This window comes from Callorhinus ursinus, unplaced genomic scaffold (genome assembly GCF_003265705.2).
Source record: "Callorhinus ursinus isolate GAN/ISIS: 27379988/994484 unplaced genomic scaffold, GSC_fseal_2.0 scaffold2, whole genome shotgun sequence".
NCBI lineage: Eukaryota > Metazoa > Chordata > Mammalia > Carnivora > Otariidae > Callorhinus > Callorhinus ursinus.
Window position 1 is genome coordinate 47,562,914 of NW_027397064.1, and position 22,095 is coordinate 47,585,008.

Here is a 22,095-nt window from a genome sequence, read left to right on the forward strand (position 1 = left end):
CAGATTCTGAAGAGGCCCTATACCTGGGCTCTAGCTTATCCAAGCTGCAGTCTACAAACAGTGCTCCTGGCACAGGGACCAACTAAGAGACAATCCCATCTTACCGCAGGAGATCTTGAAAAGGGCCTATACTCAGCTTTTCCCAGTTACAGTCCCTGAGCAGTTCTGCTGTCTATGCTTCCAGGGATCCCGAAAAAAAACCCTATTCTTGGATCTAGCCCTTCCAGCCACAGTCAGGGCGCAGTCCAGCCCACCCAGGGCACTGGCAGGAGACAGAAAAGGACTTCAGCTGCCTCCACTTTGACCTCAAACTTACTAGTTGGGTTCTTCTTTCCAGCTTGTCTCTTGGCTCAGGCAAAGCATCCCCTGATGAGAGCTCAAACTATTCCTTCAAGCAATAAGGACTATCCTGAGCCAGCAAGCCCCTGCCCATGATTAACTCCAAGACAGTGATCTACTTGACCTTCACTGCCTACCCACATGTACACACCCATCTTTGCCCCACATTTTCCTTATAAAACTGGAAGTATTTTTGGCATTTTTGAGACAGTCTTTGAGATGCTAGTCTGCGGTCGTCCCAATGTTGGACTCACTGAAATAAATTCCTTTCTTGTTTCACCACCACTCGTTTCTCTGCCTTTGGGTTTTGTCAGCAGTGAGTGGCCGAACCTGGGATCCCTTACACTCCTATGCCCTGGCTATGACGGGAGACACCTCTTTCTATGCCTCCAGAGCCAGGTCTGCAAACCTCAATTTTGGCTGTGGAATCTGAAACAGCCCTGAGTCTTTGTTCCAGCCCCCCTCAGCCACAGTTCAGGGCCAGTCCTACCACTCAGAGACCCGTCCAATGACCAGGCAGGACCCCTGCCAGCGACCTAGCAGGAGCCACACTTATCTACGTAGTAGGCCTGCTATTTGAGAACCCAACTGTGGACTCTGAGGCAGATACTTGTCCCAGCACCACCCTACCGAACGAAGTACTAGAAGCAGCCTTATCCATCCCTGGACCAAACAAGATCCATGGACCCCACTAACAGACCCAGCAACATTCTTGTAACAGGCTGCAACCAGCAGGACTGTAATTCTGGAGATAATCCCATCAGCCCTGGGGCACCAAAAGAAAAAGTCTTTACCTGCCAAAACCAGTCTATAAAGACTGAAAGAGGAGTTTGCCCCTTTAAATGCACAGAAAGTAACTCAAGGCTACATGGGTCACTAAGAATCAGGCAAATCTTAATCCACTGGAGGACACAAGGCAAGCTTTAACAAATTCAAGAATATTATAATTACATCTATATACACAAATCAATAAATATGATACACCACATTAATTGAAGGATAAAAATTATATTATCTTCTTAATAGAGGCAGGAAAAGCATTTGACAAAATTCACTATTCTTTCATATTAAAGCCTCTCAACAAATTGGATATGGAGGGAATATACCTCAACATAATGTAGGCCATATATGAGAAACGCACAGCCAATATCACACCCAGTGGTGAAGAGCTAAAAGCTACAAGCCATTCTTCCCAAATCAGGAATAACATAAAGGTGCCCAGTCTCAGGGTGCCTGGGTGGCTCAGTTAGTTAAGTGCCTGCCTTCCGCTCCAGTCATGATCCCAGGGTCTTGGGATTAAGCCTTGCATCTCGCTCACCCTACTCCCCCATCCCCGCTCATGCTCTCTCTCTCTCTCATAAATAAATAAAATACAAAGTCAATATACAAAAATTAGTTGTACTTCTATACACTAACAACAAAATAGCTGAAAGAAAAATAAATAAAAACAACCTCATTTACAATAGTATCGAAAACAATAAAAAACAGGAATAAGTTTAACCAAGAAGATGAAAGATCTGTACACTGAAAACTGTAAGACACTGATGAAAGGAACTGAAGACACAAATAAATGGAAAGATACTCTAAGCTCATAAATCAGAAGAACTAATAGTTTAAAATGTCCATACTACCCAAAGCTATCTATACAGATACAATGTAACCTTTATTAAAATCCCAAATGCCTTTTTCATAGAAATAGAAGAAACTATCCTAAAATCCGTTCACAAACACAAAAAGAACCCAAATATCCAAAGCAATCTTGAGAAAGAACAAACCTGGAGGCATCACACTGACTTCAGACTATACTGCAGAGTCATCAAGTAGTAACCAGACTAATTTGATACTGGCATAAAAACAGACATAGAGACCAGTGGAATAGAATCTAGAGCCCACAAATAAACCCAGGCATATACAGCCCACTAGTATTTGACAAGGGAGCCAATAATACTCAATGGGGAAAAGATAGTCTTTTCAATAAACGGAGCTGGGAAAATTGGATATTTACATACAGAAGAATGAAATTGAACCCATGTTACACTACTCACAAAAATTAATTCAAAATTGATTAAGGACTTAAATGTAAGACCTGAAATTGTGAAATACATAGAAGAGAACACAGGGGAAAAGCTCCATAATACTGGTCTTGGCAATATGTTTTTTCTGTTTGTTTTTATTTTTTGTTTTGTTTTGTTTTTGGATATGATACCAAAAGTAAAAGTAAAACTAAACAAGGGGGACTATATCAAACTAAAAAGCTGCCCAGAAAAAAAAAAAAGAAAGAAAAGAAGACAGAAGACAAATGAAGAGGCAACTTAGAATGAAGGAAAATATTTCCAAACCATATATCAGATAAAGGGTTAATGTTCAAAATATATAAAGAACTCATACAACTTAATAGCAGAAAAACAAAGAGTCCAATTTAAAAAATGGATAGAGGACCTGAATAGACATTTTTCCAAAAAGGACATATAAATGGTTAATAGGTACATGAAAAGATACTCAACATTACTAACCATCAGGAAAATGGAAATCAAAACCACAATGCAACATCACCTCACACCTGTTAGAATGACTATTACCAAAAGACAAGTGATAGCCTGTGTTGGCAAGATTTGCAGAAAAGAGAACCCTTGTGCACTGCTGGTAGAAATGCAAATTGGCATAGCCCCTGTGCGAAACAGTATGGAGGTTCCTCAAAAAATTAAGAAGAGAACTACTACATGATCTAGAAATCCCTCTTTGGGTATATATTGAAGAGATATCTGGACTGCCACATTTAGTGCAGCAATATTTACCATAGCTAAGATATAGGAACAACCTGAGTGCCCATGAACAGATGAATGGATAAAGAAAATGTGGTACATACATAGAACAGAATTATAAAATTTTTGAAGCCATTTAAAAAAATAAAAGGAAATCCTTCTATTTGCTACAACATGGCTGGCCCTTGACAACCTTATGCTAAGTAAAGTAAGTCAGGCAAAGAAAGCCAGTACTGTATAATCCCACTTATATATGGAATCTAAAAAAATGCCAAGCTCACGAAACAGAGAGGAGAAAAGTGGTTGCCAAGGGCTGGGGGTGTGGGAAGGGAGGAGATGTTTGTCAAAGGGTACAGACTTCCATTTATAAAATGAATAAGTTATAGGTATCTAATATATAGTTCAGTGACTACAGTCAACAATACAGTATCACATAGTATTGTGGTAATCATTTGGCAATACATATATGTATCAAATCATCACACTGTACATTTTAAACTTACACAGTGTTATATGTCACTTACATCTTAATAAAGCTGGAGAGAAAAAGAGGATGGAAGAGTAAAAATAGAAGATACAAAAACAGAAGATGGTGTTTGGAAAATAGAATGCTCGAATTTGAGTCTGCCAAGGGAGTTATAAAATCTAGACGGTGACTAAGCAAATGGGTATCTTGGAGGAGAAGGTGAGGATAGGTCAAGAAACTCTGAAGCTAGGGTATGGAAATGATTGTCCATGTGGATATTCTAAATTACAATAGTTATGACAAGAACAGCAATGGAGAGAGAGAGAAAGTAAATTGTGTCTTGAAACCTTCAGGGAGTGAAGAAGAGTTATCTGATAATCTGTCGAGGGCTACAGTGAGGAGTAGTAGCAGGTCATATAGCCTAACAGTTTGTGTTCAAAATCAGGCATTATTAGGGAGAGAGAAGCAGTGACAAAAGGGGACACCTCCCTCACCCAGATGTATTATACACCTGGAAGGACTTTTCAAAACACGACTGTCAAATGCTGACAACTCACCAACTTGCATGTGGAACATCGATTGTTCCCGTTGCATGTTATCATACACAAATGCCTTCTTGATATTTTCCCATGGGTTTTGAATGGCTAAGTCTTTTCTTGTGACCAAAACAGAATTCTGGATTATCTTCTCCTGCCCCCACAAAAATTCCTGCTTCTCCTCTGTCTTCTCTATCCCAATAAATGTCATCTCTATCTACCAAGTTACTCAAGCCAAATAATCCAAAAGTTACTTCTGATATCTCTCTTTTCATCCCTTAAAACTTATCCATCAACAAGTTCTTCAACTTTGTCTCCAAAATAAATCTAACCTTCATTCATATTTCCTATTTCCAGTATTAAAATCCTACTTCAAGTCAAGTTCAACTCTACTCTTGTCACCCTTGTTTACTTATTCTTCCGTTACACATGAGAATTCTTTCATAGGAGAGCCTTAATGCCTTGTGTTTCTTTCATCTGGAATGCTCTCAAGATTGGGTAATAGTCTGATTGCTCTTATTATTCAGATATCAACTAACATATCATCTTTTCAGAAATACCTTCTTTGATCATTAAATCAAAAACAGTCTTCCTCACTTTGTCTTTGCACTGTCTAATCTGATTGGTTAGTTGGTTGATTCAGGAATATTTATCCTCATCTGAAATTATGTTATTCATTTACTTTATATTTTATTTACTTTATATATTTATAAGTATGTTTATATATTTACTTTATAGGTAACATAAATATAAATATACATATACTTTATATATAACATAAATATATATAAATATATTTACTTAAAATAACAGATGTCTGTTATTTAAAAGAACAGGTCTGTCTCCCCACTCTAAAGTAGATACTCTAAGAACCCTGTCCTACTTACGTTTGTATGTGCAATTTCTAGTTCAGTAACTGATAGGTGGTTAGTCCCAATTACTATTTGTTGAGTAAATGAATTAACTATAGCTCAGCACTCAGCAGTGTAAAAGTGACCTTTGTGCAGTTAGAAGAGTTTGTAACCCAGGATTCGGGGAGCATAAATTACATTTTAAGGTCTTTGTTTTATGAATACTATATTTTATTTCTCTGGATTTCAGTTTCCTCATCCAAAATATGAGGAACTTAAAATGAATTTATGCAAATACTTCCTCCTGACCTAAAACTCAATCGTTATAAATTATAAATGATTTTGACTGGATTTCAGAATAAGGCATTTGAGTGACCTAGAATTTTATCCTAAATTCAAATGAGGCGGGTAGTTATTTTACCATTTCATGTACCATCATAAATTTCCATTGCCAGTGAGGCTCATAGATAGGCCCTCAAATCTGTGTGTGGGTGCTGGACCAATCCAGCAAATCAGCATTTATTTGGAAGCATATATGGAGCAACCTTATGGCAGCCTGCCTCTTGCCAAGAGGCATAACAGTTCTGGGTCATTATACTGCCAACTACTTTGACACATTTTTGCCTGTGCAGGGCCATGACTAAAACCTGAACACAACTGAAAGCCCCAAGATATTGGCTTCTCTCACTGCTGGTGCTTCAGCAAAGAGAAATGGAAGACTCCAGGCCAAGGCTATGATCCATGAGGAGAAGACAAGTATTTCAGTTGGTATGTGCTTTCCATTATTCTGACTGAGGATCATTTTTCATGTCACATTAAATGTGCCAGTTGTTTGTCTAAAGCTTCTGGGTTGCCTGATGCTGTTTGAGGAAACATACATTTTTTTACAGCATTAGGATTTTCCTGCTAATTTTTTGGCTCTGAATAACTAAGCAGAGGGTACTTTTGATGCTTCTTTAAATAACATCTCCACCCTTCTTGTCTCTTTTGGAAAGATAATATTACAAGCTGGGCCAGACAAACCTCATACAGTCCATCTAACATTAGCAAAAACCAAGCATTTGACTGAGGCCTGTTTTGCTGGCTATAGTATACAGAAGGTCTCAGAACATTAGCCCACACTTCTTAATTTGGCATCACTTAGAGGCTTAGAAAGACCTCCAGTGAGGATGCTTCTGGTTAGAATTTTCATCCAACAGTAATTCTGTTAGAAAAAACGAAAACAAAAAACAACTTGAACTGGTCTAGCTACTGCAGTCAATTGTTATTTTCATAAACATTGATGCTTTCTTCAAAAATATAACAAAGTTATTTCTCATCTATTTCATGAATTTTGTTTTACATTATTTTATGCTTTGGGTGATAACTATGAAATAGATATGCATGTTACCTCAGATACTTAGCTAAAGCGGTAAAATCACTGAAAGTGAAACAGAGAATTTTTTTAATAGCAAGATCATAAAAACAACCCTCACTTTTCCCTACTGCCTCTGCTGGAAATAACCTCCACAAAAGAGAAAAAAGAATAGAAAATAAAAATAAAAATAAAGCTAAAACAAGGCAATGGATCACAGAGGTAGGACATTTACAAGATATCATCATCACATTGTTCCAGTTGTTAGGTTTCCCTTCTAAGGCTCTCTATGTTTGGTTACTTAAATAAGTTGGTCCATTTAAAATTGCAAGGCATAAAATAGAGCTGCTTTAGATGGGTCACACTCACAATATAACTAAATTTTCTGCTTTTAGACAGGCATGATTTTGATTTTATTTCTTAGGAAGGGAGTTTTATATACAGGGTTGAGTGCTTTCAATTTAAAAGAAAATGGAGGAAATGAGCCTAAATTATAAGTCTTGGGAATCCGGGATATTTTTGTTACATAGAGAAGTGTCAGGCTTGCTATATTAGAGAAATCTTAAATTCTAACTTAACATGGAGATGTTAGAATTAAAATACATTCACTGATTGATTACACATATTCTCTGCTTTTTTTTCTCAAAGCTGAAAAGATGTAAAATATTTCTGAGGACGTATGACTTAATACTTCCATGTACATACATATGAGTTTTCATTCAAAATACAATTCTTGAGCACCTCTCTTTGTGGATACGAGTGGAACACATCTGGAGATTCTTATGAGTGCTGATAAAAGGGGCACACATAATCTAATTACAGACCCATATAAACTCACCAAATGATTTGCCAGTAGTATATAAGTCACCTTATAAATTTGTTATGTTTTTCAAAATAAATAATTTGATTCCATCATTAATTATTTCTATTACACAGAATATTTATCATTTCTCTAAAAGTTAGGAGTATTTAGTAAGCATGAGTATAATCAAATCATAATCTTTCTAACAGTTATCTTTTACCCATTTTATCAAAACAATCCATGATAATCCTTCAGATTAATTTGGGGAGGTTAAGACAGAACATCAATAATAAATTTTTAAAAAATAATAAAAATAAATTTTTGTCTCTTACAGACTATCTGAAATTATAATTGAAGAAAAGTAAAAATTTCACTTTGAAAAAATACAAAAATAAACAATGTTACATTGTCTATGCCAACAAAATAAATACAAATACATAAAAAGACCAGAGAACACATCTCTTAAATATGATACTCCCCAAAAAATAATGGGGAAAAGGGGAACAAAAGAAGGAAGAAAGAAAGGAGGTTGGGAAGGAGGCAAATGGCAAATGGTCTTGGTTTTTTTCTTGTTTTTAATTAAAAAGCCTGTTTTTAATCAATCTCCAAAATATAATCAAACTTTAAAATGACTGCTCTAAGTTTAATAAGTTAGATTCTTTACATCAGAACTGGATTTTACCATATATTATTCTGATGCTAGAATAATAATGTAAGAATATTGCTGATATTATATTTTTACCACTATCATATAATTGTTTCTATCAAAGCATTATTTAGTATATGAACAATCTTATATTTAAAATATGTATCATTATGGGGCGCCTGGGTGGCTCAGTTGAAGTGTCTGCCTTTGGTTTAGGTCACGATCCCAGAGTAGGGCTCCCTGCTCAGTGGGGAGTCTACTTCTCCCTCTCCCTCTGACCCTCACCCCTGCTTGTACTCTTGCTCCCTCACTCCGTCTCTCTCAAATGAATAAATAAAATCTTTAAAAAATATTAAAAATAAAATATGTATCATTACATAAAACCTAACGAATATATAGGGTGATGTTTATGTCTCAGAAGAATTAACTAGAACATTGTTAAAAATAATCACACTTAATTTTGGAATTATTTTGTAAAAAATCTATTTCCTGAAAAAGTATCTTATCTTTACTTTTTTTTAAAGATTTTATTTATTGTTTGAGAGAGAGAGAGAGAGAGAGAGAAAGAAACAGCCTGAGAGGGGAGAAGGTCAGAGGGAGAAACAGGCTCCCCGCTGAGCTGGGAGCCTGATGTGGGACTCGACCCCAGGACTCCAGGATCATGACCTGAGCCAAGGGCAGATGTTTAACCAACTGAGCCACCCAGGAACCCAAAGTATTTTATCTTTAGAACTCTTTTCTACACCACCACCACTTTTTGTTTTGTACTTAATGTATTGTAACATGCAGCGTTTGCTACTATGTGCTTTTAATCTTGCAACTCCTCACAAAGTTCTTAGAAAAAGGTCTATCTTCATTTTAAAATCAACAGTGATGAAGCAAGTTTAGAAATGAGACTTTTCAGTACATTCTTAGTATAACTGCCATTGCATAAATGTTTTTTGTGTAGGTTTATTTTAACCTACACTTTACACATTAATAAACTGTTGTGTAGGTAGTAAACAAAATTAGAAGGCTGCTAATATTGTAAAAAAAGAAGACTTTAAAAGAAACACCAAAATATTTAGATGTTTACTTTGACATAGTGGACTGAGGTTATATAATATGTATCTAATTTATCTACGAAAAGGGTTGTTTATATTCATATGTTACCAGTACTGAAAGAAATGCTTTTTATATAAATATCAATTACATAATTTTACTGCATCATCTATTAAAATTTATCCTAGGGATATGAAGACTATATTTAATGATGGAGAAAGAGTTTTTGGAAAAGAACAAATAGATTATTAGGTCACTTCTGTCCAAAGGATTTCATTTAAAACAGAGGATGCCCAAATGTTCAAAAACACATTCATGTGTTTTTGAGTAAAATCATAATTTGTTATGTAAAATTCCACTGAGGAATCAGGGTCAATTAAAGCATGGTGTATACATTTTGAGTTTAGGTATTAAGAGTTTATATCTGAATGTTCAAGTCGGCTGCCTTGACTTCATAACCACATTTGAAACTAAGCATGAGACTCAATTACCAACAACTTGAAAGTCATTCAGTGCCTCACTTTCCACTTGCAGATGTGTAGGATGTTGCAACTTTGCCAATATTCATGATTAATAAGAAATAATAATTAGTGACATTTCTCACATCCTTAACAAAAAAAGTACCATAACCTAAGACTCATCTCTTTGCTTTTGACTTTTTCTAGAGAAACCTCTTGGAATAGAAGTCCATTCTCAGCGTCCAATGCTTCTCCTCCCACCCACTCTCAAGTCCTCACCATTTAAGTTTTCCACCCTCACCACCCTTCTAAAACTACTCTTGTCAAGGGCATCAGTGGCATCTGGGTATGGAATCCAAAGGCCCGTTTGCATTTGCATTTTCACTCAGCCTCACGGCAGCATTTTTTACAGTTCATATTCCTCATCACCAATAGCTTTCTTGTCTTGGCTTCCAAGATAAGGTACTTTCTAGTTTACCCTGTATGTTCCCCACATTTCCCCCCACTTCAGTCTCTTCTGCTTGTTCCTTCTGTTTTTTACTTCCTTATGCTTGAGAGCTCCAGAGTGAATTCCTCACTTCTCTTCTTGCACCAACTCCTCTAGAGAACTATTCAGTTCAATGGCTTTTAAGTGTGCAACTCTGGTAGATGCACAGGTCCTTGCTTTGGATTTAATGGTCTGAAGTGTCTATATTGAAATTCTTAATAATTTTATCTTTGAATTTGTGTTTTATAAGTGAAGACTGATGAAAACAATGGAGTATGAGCCAAGCACCTGAAGCCATAGGTCATGTGCATTCCACCCTCCCACTACTCCTGCAATAGCACAAGAATGAGTTCTTTACCTTCTGCTTTACAGCCCCACCCAGAAACCACTGCCACGTTTTGTACTCTGAGAAGGATGTGGGTGTGGGGGTGAGGAGGTTTGAAGTTGAGTGCATGTGCCCTGCGTGCCAAGTCATAAGGTGGGGCCCCAGGCATCTGTGAGGATCTGCCTTCACTCCATGAGCATCCCATGGTCAAGGGAGTGTGACAGGAAACAGCAAATTAAAAACATCATGACGGGTTGAAAGCCTGCAGAAAGAAAAAAAAATTCCTACTTTTAAAGCAAGATAACCCACATTTTCTTGCCCTGGTTCTCACAAATGATCTACCTGGTCCTGCTTTCAAAGATGTCTGCATTCTTCCAACTTCCAAATATCAATCAACAGCTCAGACCTGTCTCTAGAACTCAAGATTTCTTTAGCCAACGGACTCTTCAGCATCTCCATTTCATTGCATAATATAAAAAATTCTCAAAATCAAATTGTTAAAACATAATTGATCTTTTCCCAGAGACTCGTTCCTCCAGTTGCTTTCCCCATCTTAGGTGACAGCAATGCCATACATCCACATAATCAGCACAAAATTTATTATCATCCTTGATTACTCTCTCACATGCCAAATCCATTCATTCAGGAAGTCCATTTTTTTTTCCGTTTTCCAAATATATCCACTATCTGTGAATCCTCACCATTTCTATTATAACCAACTTAATCTTTTGTCTGGAGAGCTACAATATCTCCAGTGTACTCTTCTCACTTCCAGGTCTATCCATCACCGCTATGGACTTTTCTGAACAAAGCAGGTAAAGTGAGTCATTAAATAAGTCTGTTCATGTCAGTTCCTCTACACAAAACCCTACCCTGTCTTCCTTGTCATTTTTCTCCGAATAAAAGCCACAGTTGTCTCAAACATCTGACCCTGCTTTCTGACCTCACTTACTACAGTTCTCAACCTTGGTGCCTCTGCTCTGGCCACAGTGGACTTACTACTACTTTCTTTGAACACATGAGATTTATTCTTTGAGCCTTGAGACTTTGCACTTGTCTTCACCCTATATCCACAAGGACAAAGCCTTCACCACCTTCAAGTTTTGCTCGATGAAGCTTCCCCGACCATCCTATTATACAATGAAATTTGCACATCTAATATGCCTTATCTTACTCTATATTTTTATTTTTTCCAGGGTATCTATCATCTTACATACTATCTAATTTGCTTTATTGTACTTTCTTGTCTATTGTCTTCCCATGCTAGAATTTCTAATTCTAGAAATTTCTAATTTCTAAGAAGACAGAGACCTTCATCTCTTTTGACTACCCATGTATTCCAAGAGACCAGACCAGCAGCTGGTACACAGTGGAGGTGAAGTGAACATTGGTGGGATGAATATTCAAAACAACACATTAAAACTTTAATCCTAAAAACATGAATGGCTGTAAATGAATCCATATTGTGATGACTGCATGATTAATTTTGAAATTAACATTAAGCATTAATAAATGAGTAAAGGGAATATCTATAAAATATATATATGCATGTGTCCAAATGTGAAAATTTTCCCATAGGGCCACATGAACATTCAATAGAACTTATTTTCTAAGTATATTCCTTAGAAATGTGTGCTGGTAAACTAACAATTTTTAAACATCTTTATTTGTAGCAAGCATTTGCTGATTTTTTTATGATGTAAATATTCTCACCCTTGTCAATTTGAATCTATTAACATGATATCAGGGTAGCTGGAAATTGGGAAAGATTCACATAATCAACTCCTGTAATCAATAAGAGCTGGCTTCAGCATACCTCTGGATGAATGTGTGTGTGTGTTTACACATATGTTCTTATTGGCATACACAGTTATCATTTTGCATAGCACTGTGGGACCATTAATTTAAAAAAAAAACATGCAACTTGAAGCCATACAATCAAACTTAATAATTAATAGGAAACAGTGCAACCACCATGGAAAACAGTATGGTGATTCCTCAAAAAAAATTTAAAAATAGAAATACCATAGGATCTATCAATCCTAATTCTGGCTATTTATCCAAAAGAATTGAAATCCAGGTCTCAAAGAGATATTAGCATTCCAGTGTTCGTTGCAGCATTATTCACAATAGCCAAAAGGTGGAAGCAACCCATATGTCCGTCCACAAATGCATGGATAAACAAAATGTGGTATATGTGTACAGTGGAATATCATTCAGCCTTAAAAAGAAAGAAAATCCTGTCACATTTTCAACACTGGATGAACATTCAGGACATTATGCTAAGTGAAATAAGCCAGTCATGAAAAGTGAGTATTTTATGACTCACATATATGAGGTACCTAAAGTTGTCAAATGCACAGAAACAGAGTAGAATTGTGGATACCAGAGACTAGGGGGAGTGAGTTGTTTAATGAGCAGAGAGTTTCAGTTTTACAAGATGAAACAGTTCTGGAGATCTGTTGCAAAACAGTGTGCATATACTTAACACTACTGAACAGTACACTTAAAAATGGTTAGATGGTAAATTTTATGTGTTTTTATCACAATTAAAAACAAATAACTTAAAAATAATGTGTGAAAAATTACAGTTGTTCCATGACTTTTAAAAAAATTTTTGTCAAGACATTAAAAACTCCCATTTCAGGGGCGCCTGTGTGGCTCAGTCGTTAGGCGTCTGCCTTCGGCTCAGGTCACGGTCCCAGGGTGCTGGGATCGAGCCCCGCATTGGGCTCCCTGCTCCGCGGGAAGCCGGCTTCTCCCTCTCCCACTCCCCCTGCTTGTGTTCCCTCTCTCGCTGGGTCTCTCTCTGTCAAAAAAGTAAATAAAATCTTAAAAAAAAAAACCCTCCCATTTCAGTTATAAATGTATAGGAAAACAAAAATGCTAATAAACTAATGTTTATTTAGTACATTGTAGTTTAAAATATTAGGTACCATAAAAAATAAGTTCCTTTGTTTAAAAAAACTATCAAGAGTAGTCTGGATAGTACTTATGCATAAGTGCTCATCATATAATATACAATATGAAGTGAGAATTTTTCTATGCCATGACAAATTGTTAGTGTTCTTTCTACGTTTTGATCGTCTTAGAACATTTTATCCTTTGCACTTTTTGTCAGAAAATATCTAAGAGATCCTTTAATGTAAAGTGGGCTTTTTTTTGCCAGCATCATTTCTTCTGAGATATTTTGATTATTTTTGCCATAAGGAAGTCAACAAATTTATGTCACTTATATCAGTAAGTCTATATTCACTAAGTACCTCTGGCAGAATATCTAGACCCTCTGAATGGTTGGGGTTTTTCTAACATCATGATTTATGATGAATCCCTATTTTTGCTCAAGGCATCAGGGTAGGGGTCAGCAGAAGGTGAAGTGCTGGAGTCCGAGTAGCTGAGTCATGAGCTGAACGTCCAGTAAAAATCTGGATACCAAGGCTTGTGTGGGATTCCCAAGATGCCAACACAAAGTCGTCATATATTATCGCTGGGAAAATTAAGCACATCCAGGTATGACATCATTGGGAGGGAACAGAACCTGGATCCTGATTTTTCCTATACTTTGTTTCACGTACCTTTTCCCTTTACTGTTTTGACCTATATACATTCTATATACATTCATTCTAATAAACATAAACACTACCTTTGGAGTCCTGTGGGTCCTTCTAGTAAATCATTAAGCCAGAGTGTGGTCTTGGGTACCCCCCAACGTATCATGCTACAAGGTAATGTACAGAAAATCATTATAAGGTGCTTGGAACACAATTAGTATTCCACAAACATTAGGCTCTGCCTCCAAGTTTTTATAGTCTAGCAGAAAAAGAGAATTGAATGCAAGGGAGGGAACCCAAAGACTGGTCTTATTCATTATTATATGATTGCCTTCACAGAGGTTATGTGTTAATTACATATAAATTATATATGCTGAGCTCTTTGAAAGAAATGTAGAGTGAGTGCCCAATAGAGTATTCTTATTGACTTTTTAACCAGAGTGACCTGAAAGGAACCTCCTTAGAGATACTGCTTCAAAATATTAAGTATTCCATTGAGAAGGCAAAAAAAAGGGGGGGTTAAAATAAAATTAAAAGAAAGTTAAATTGTTTTAAAACCTACTTTATGGTTTTTAAATATAAGTATTTTAAAAAGTTATATTGTCAAACTGCAATTTTTCTTAATAATCTTATGTTTTAAAAGTAACACCTTTGTGGAGCAATTATAACAAGACTATTATTAGAGGTGGGAGACTAGGTCACAAAAATATACTAGGTTGCAGTAATTCACAACAATGTTTAGCTTCACACTTTCAGCGTGAGAATCTGCCATGTACTGTGATCTATAGACCACAGCAGTAAATATGTACAGATTTAATAGACTCAACATAGAAACTCTTTGAAAACAACTTTTTTTCTCATTGCAGAGGAACACCTGTGCTTAGAATTTTCTATAATTTAGTAAGGAAAGTAAAATAAAATAATCATTAAGCTTACTACCTATACATAGATTTTTTTAAAGTACCAGATCTACACATTGTTTTAAAACTTTCTTTTTTATTTTAACAAATATAAATATCTCTTATGCAATTAAGTATCAAAGCAGAGTCTTTCAACTATGTACTTAAAATAGATCATTGTAGTTACTGATTGCTTTACTTGTGCCACTGAAAATGTAAATCTGGCTCAATATCTAAATCCATGATGAATTTTCTACACCAGTCTATTCTCATTGCTCTATTTTTCTTCATAAAAATTCTATATTGATACCAAAGTGGATAATTCTACTGGTAATTATGCCTTCATTAAGGGATGTAAGTTAGTAATTATTACATTTACCCATCTCTGAAAATTCTCAAAACTAGGAAAAGGTAGTAATAAAGGATGGTTATGCATTGTCAAACATAACTAATGTTAATAAACACCCAACTTCAGGAAGGCCTGGATCAAGACTCTGAAGGGACTGAGATTGTACTCTGCTTGCAAATTATCATGTTAACTTGCCAGTTTCATGGAGGCTAGTAGAGACATAAGACTTCTGGGTCAGAGACAAACAACAGTTTATTACTAAGAGCAAAAGCAATAGCTTATTATTATTTTTACTACTACTACTATTATTATTATTAATTACACTAGTTCTCTTTTCCCCAGTTCAAACAGGGTAACATGAAGAAGACCGAAGGTCATACACACGGTGGGTTGCATTATAGGAGAATTTCCTAGAATGGCAGTCTTAAATAAAATGCTTGTTTTGTAAGGCCTATACTTTTCTTTGGAGTAAGACAATATACCGAACTGTACACGTTTGTTCTCTGTTCTGGAGGTAACTACTATCTCTATCTTTCAAGGCTGTAAACAAACCAGCACTTTGCTCCAGATGTAAACAGTATCTCTATCTCCCAAGGTCATGTCCACTATAAATATCCTTGAAAAGACGGTCCAAAACAAAGGGCAATCAGTGCCTCACTGGTGAAACATGCAGATATAAGAGCTCCACATGAAAAACTGTCCTCCAGTACTCTAAAGCTATTATATTTTCTTTGAATTCTTAAAATATGCTGTTCTGTAGTTACTTTTATATTTTTATTTTCATTGAACTGTTTCAAAACTGTAACCACTTATTTCCCCACAAGTTGTTTCCTTTCCTATAGTTTCTTTCCTTCTTTATCTACATCAGACAAGCACAGGCACTATGTCATGCCAGCCCCTGTGATTCCGATAATACCTCTGCCCATTTCCAGTTACACCCATCTTTTCATTCCTAGAAAGAAACCCCTCTTCCTTTTCCTCTTACTTATCAAATACAAACCTTAATTCAACTTGCATTAATTAAACTAATTCATTAGTTAAGTTCACATACAATGACTAGCAGTGTGTCTAAAACAGAGAAGGTACTCAATGCCAGGAATTGCAGTAAGTTCTAGAAGACAAAGATGAATTACTCAACATCATTGGCACTGAAGTGCTCCTCGGTCAAATTATACAGAAGGATGTTTAAAATGTAAAAATTCATAAACTATATTATGAACCAAATTCTTCATGAGGGGAACAGCTCAAATATAAGAGACTAGAGCTTGGTAATTATGATTTTTCACATTCGTATTAAGGATATATAACTGTATAAAGTGTCTTCCACTTGAGAAGTAGACTCAAATATGGAGATGGTGATGTGTTCTGATAGAGGTGGAAGAAAAGAGACCAGGGAGCAAAGATGGTCTGATTCATATTTATGTCTCAAACACTTCTATTAAAAAATTACACAGAGTTGAGAGAGAAGATTGTATATTCACAAGAATAACATACAAGTGTCTTCTTCCTTTGTATTTCAGGTCAGAAAAAAAATGAAATTTTTCAACTAAAACATTTAATTCCCAAATAAGTGCCACTTCATAAACTATTTCAAAATAGTAAAGGGTGATATAGAATTAGCAAAGTGATGAATCAGGAGTTATAAATGACTAGCAGAATGGTTCTTCTTTTTAAATTTTAATTTCAATGCATTTAGGAAGAGGCATGTGCTCTCACTTTGGCATAGTAACCGTCACTTCTTATTACTTTTACCTGTCTACACTTTTACATATTTATGTAATAATTCTTGCCCATAAAGGGAGTATGTGCATCTGAGAATAAAGTTAAATAATTATTTGAAATTTGTAACACATTATTGATAGAGTTCATTATACCTATCATTTGATATTTGTGGAGTTCATATACCATGAAGCTTCTACTTGAGACAGAGTTAAATTCAAATATAGATTTATTTTTTCAAGAAGCATTCAGTCTATAGAGTCCCAGTAACAGAGACAATAGACAAATTCTAGTAGCATTTCACATTCATAAACAGGTTGGCAATAAAGAGAATTTAGCCTTTTTAAATTAAAGTGTTTCCACCTAATTCCCCTAAGTTTTAATCTCAAAAATTATACAATTTAAAGCTATCTTTGTGGCTTTTCCTAAATCTGTTGTTAAAGTTTCTGAAACTTTTGTCTAATCAGAACTAAAAGCATAAAATGTAAAAATTAATTTAGCTAGTGAAAGCCAATGCTGTTGTGTTGCTGATGAACACATACCCTTTTTAAGAGCGTGGGACTATTTTTGTAAACATGAGTACTTACAAGGGAGAAAAATAAATGACCATTTTGTAAAATTGAGTTTTAGTTACAAGTCAGCAGCAAGTTTACAACAAAATATTAGTTAGAAATATTACATGACTTGAGATTATTCACATTTCCCAATTTTTTCATATATATGGATATATATACACAAACATACTGATATTTGAGAATTTTCATTCTTTAATTAATGAAGAATTACGCAAAAATGTAATACATGTCTAAGCTAATTGGGCTTCGAATATCTTAGACAAAAATATTTTCTTCCCTTGGAAATTCTTTAAACCTTTGAAAAATGCCATCTATCAGAAAAAACACCAAGGATATATTTCCAGCTTTAAAAAGAGAAACATCTGTGGATTAATCAAAGTTGATATTTGCATTCTGACTGTTTCAAGTTTCACCTTCATTTTCAAGTGGAAATCTAACGCTGCTCAATTTTGGAGCAATTACACAAAATATCTGATAATCTTTCTTTGCCTACTCTTCATAAATTATACAGGTTATAGACTTTAGAAAGAAGAGTGAGAGACAGTGTGGATGCAATGAAAGGATGAAGCCAATGTTTTCGTCTCTAAAACAAAGCATGAAATAACCAGTACCCATTTAATATATTTTTTTGTTCTCCATTACAGAAATTAATCATTTTCATTCAGAAAATTTCTGATAGCAATAAAACAGTTATCTCATATGAGAAAAAAAAAGAAATTGTACAGAAAGAACATGGAGAAAAAAAATGTTTCTTGTTTTTGTATTCAAAAACTCTGGGGGCACCTGAGTGGCACAATCAGCTTAGGACCTGATCTCAGGGTCGTGGGATCAAGCCCCATGTTGGGCTTTACACGCAGTGCAGAGTCTGCTTAAGTTTCTCTCTCCCTCTCTCTCTCTCTCTCTCTCTCTCAGATAAATAAATAAATCTTTAAAAAAATTTTGTAAGGATTCTGTAAGAAACAAACATGGAAGAAAGAAGTCTGATTAAGTCAAACAAATGTCCGAATAACTACATAATAAGGAGTCAGCATATATTCTATTTCATATTTAAGACTCACTGGAGGTATCTAGCACGTACATGACCCCATATACTTGGCTGAATAACACTATGAGGAAATACAGACCTTTCATTTTCCCGCCATCTATTCCTATCAATGTCTCCAAAATCTCGAATCAACTTCTGGTGCCTTCCAAAATAAGAAAAATAAAATCATTTTCCTACCTTTTAATAAGACTAAGAGTGCTAAAAAAACAAACAAACATAAAGAATCCAGTGCTACAGAAAGTCCTAAGTATTAGACTTCTACCTATGGGATAACTGAATTGCAAACACTTTTCTAGGAATAGGAAACATACATAAATATAAGGTTTTCCTTTCCCTGAAACTAATTTTATTTCAACGTGAGAAAGTAGTAAACTAATTATTCCTCCTTAGTGGGCTTAGGGAGTTTTTCCCAAAAAATCAGTCTCTCCTTACTCAAGGATTTTTGCCAATGGCTCCTTGCCAACTCCCTGCCTGACAGTGGGACCATTTTCACATCAATATGAGCTCATAGGATTAGCTTCATGAGAGCAAAGACCTTGTCTGCCTGGTTCACTGCTGTTAAAAAAAATCATCTGAGTAACTTGGTGGGTCTAATTGGCTTTATTAAATGATTCATGAATGAGGCAACATTCCATCTAGCAGGTAGAGGGAAGTTCTGAGGAGCTGTACAAAATGGAAGGTTTTTATAGGAAGGAGGATGGGGCAGGAATGTTTAATTCTAGTGAATGTTTAATCTAGATTGCCTAGGTACTGCAGTCATTTCCAAATTATGGTGAGGTTCTTGTAAAATAATTGGCTTCATTACCTGCCTGTACTAGAATGAGGCTCATTTTTTCAACAAGCACTGAGTTTCTCCTATCTTTTTGAAGAATGCTAAAGGAGCAATGATATAGGAATAGTATAAAGGACAATGATAAAGGAGTGCTGATCTATAAGGTCAGGTCACTGCAGCAAACTTCAAATCACCACCATTCTAGGGCACTTATTACCTAAATGTAAGCTGCTCCCATCCCTGTCATGTCCACTTCCCCATGCATTTTTCCTTATATTACCTGTGATTCCTTGTTTCCAATCCAATCTCCCACGGCTTGCAACCTTTCCAATCTTTCATCTGTGCTCTCTGAAATCATTTCTTGGAAAGGACGTTCTGTAAATTACTAATCTATTCATGTACTATTTCTTCTACTATTTTCCATAAATGAATCTTGGCTGTTGGCTCTTTTCTGATGGATTGCTTTCCTATCTACCTTCTCAACTGGTACCTTTCCAACTCATTCCAAACGCCCGTGAACTTTCTATCTGATGTGGGCTTATTGTGCCTCTGACTCTTCAGTACTACTCCCACACCAATGATGTTCCCCCAACACTAGATAAAATACCCTCCTTTGAAACTCAGGTCAGTCCAACAAATGAAACTCTCCCACTCATTATCAATGAACTGTCAATCTCCTGGATCCTCATTCTTAAAATTCTTTTCTAACAAATTTCACCATCATTGCAGTGTCCTTTGATAATGTGAACACATACCCAAATTACCAACTACTTATTCCCTTCGCCCTCATAATACCAATAACATCAGCTACCCACTCCCATCCTGTCATCTCCCAGAAGTATTTATACAACCTTGATACTAATATCCACTCTTCCAACTCTTACATTATCTATTTGCTTTTTAACTGAATTGAAATCTTCAGCCCCTCTACCCTTTTACATTGTCTCCATTATTTCTGTCTGGTATTCACCTCCTTCCCTAAACAGCTAAGACCTTGTTGCTCATTGTTTCAACCAACCATTCTGTTACCGCTACTCTCAAATCCTTTGCTCCATTCTCATCTGTAGCCCACCTGGGTAAAATCCCAGCCCCTATGGTAATCTATTTAATACTTGAAAAATTGTTATGTTCAACTGATACATCCAAAAATTGATGTGCTTTTGGCTGTACTATCTATCTCAATAAAGAACACTAAGTTCCAAGTTCCAGAAACATAAATATCATTCTTGATTTTACCTCTAATTCTATATTCAATCAATTATCAAGTCTTTTTAGTTCTAATACACACACACACACACACGTACATAACAGCTCTCCTTAGTTTACAAGACATGAAAACATATGTTTCGGGTGATGAAACAAATGGTCTCCTTTACATAGTATGGAAGAAGGTTTATATTAGAAGAAGAAAAAAACCTATATTCTTTTTTTAATTCTTTATTTAAATTCACTTTAGTTAATATATACTGTACTATTAGTTTCAGGAGTAGAATTTAGTGATTCATCAGTTGCATATAACACCCAGTGCTCATTACATCAAGTGCCCTCCTTAATGCCCATCATCCAATTATTCCTTCCCTGCATGCACCTCCCCTCCAGCAACCCTCAGTTTGTTTCCTAGACTTTAGTGTCTCTTATAGTTTTACTCCGTCTCTATTTTCATCTTATTTTATTTTTTCTTCCCTTCCTCTATGTTCATCTGTTTGTTTCTTAAATTCCAAATATGAGTGAAATCATGTGGTATTTGTGTTTCTCTGACTTATTTTGCTTAGCATAATACCCTCTAGTTCCAACCACATTGTTGCAAATGGCAAAATTTCATTCTTTTTGATGACTGAGTAATATTCCATTGTGTGTATACATCACATCTTCTTTCTTCATTCATCAGTTGATGGACAATTGGGCTCTTTCCATATTTTAGCTATGATGGACCTTTCTGCTATAAACATTGGGGTGCAGGTGCCCCTTCAAATCAGTATTTTTGTATCCTTTGGGTAAATACCTAGTAGTATAATTGCTCGGTCATAAAGTAGTTCTATTTTTAACTTTTTGAGGAACCTCCATACTGTTTTCCAGAGTGGCTGCACCAGTTTGCATTCCAACCAGGGTGTAAGAAGGTTCCCCTTTCTCTACATCCTCACCGACATCTGTTGTTTCCTGTGTTATTAATTTTAGCCATTCTGACCAATGTGAGGTGGTATCTCACTCTGGTTTTGATTTGTATTTCCCTGATGATGAGTGATGTTGAGCATCTTTTAATATGTCTTTTGGCCATTTGTATGTTTTCTTTGGAGAAATACCTATATTCTATCAATAAGAAGATGGAGTTCTCATTTTTCTCCAATTAACTGTGGAGCCAAGAGAAGAACCCACAGCTTAAATAAGGTGAGGTATGAGAGAAAAACTTCGAAGGAGAAAACAGGGCTACAGAATAGGATCATAGTCAGGGGCCTTGGAAGGTTCATATCTTGTACAAGATTGTCTACAGGAAGGAAGGACCAATTGTCATTTCTAAGATTCTCTAACATTTAGTTGGGATTTGTTTCTTTTTCTTTACTTCAATTAATCTGTTATTTTTAAACATTTTGCTGCCACATAACATACAATAATTTTTATATTCTTAACTAATATCTGAAACTTAATAGTGATACAATCCAAGTTCAGGAGAAAGTAGATAAAAATCTCATTGAAAATGGATTCAGTTATATAGTGAAGCAAAATATCCACAGTGATCACAGAGAGCTATATCATATTTTCATCTTCTAAAGCATAGAACTGAGTTAAAATCCCATTTTAAAAATTTCAATGACACTGGAAAAACAATTCTCTGTGAATATAAAATGTCATGTCAGGAAAGATTGTAAATTTGATTTTCTGATCAAATAGATTAAGAGTGAAAAAGCAAACATGAAATAATTGTAAAGAAATGTTGTGTCATTTGCTTTGTCTTATAAGATAGTCAATACGTCAAATGAGCATGAACATCAAATTGTCACCGTGTTCAATATCCTAAGGGCTATGTAACAATACAGGCCTAAGGAGTGTCTTCCTGAGGCAATAATTCATCCATTACACACACACACACACACACACACACACACACACACACACACACACA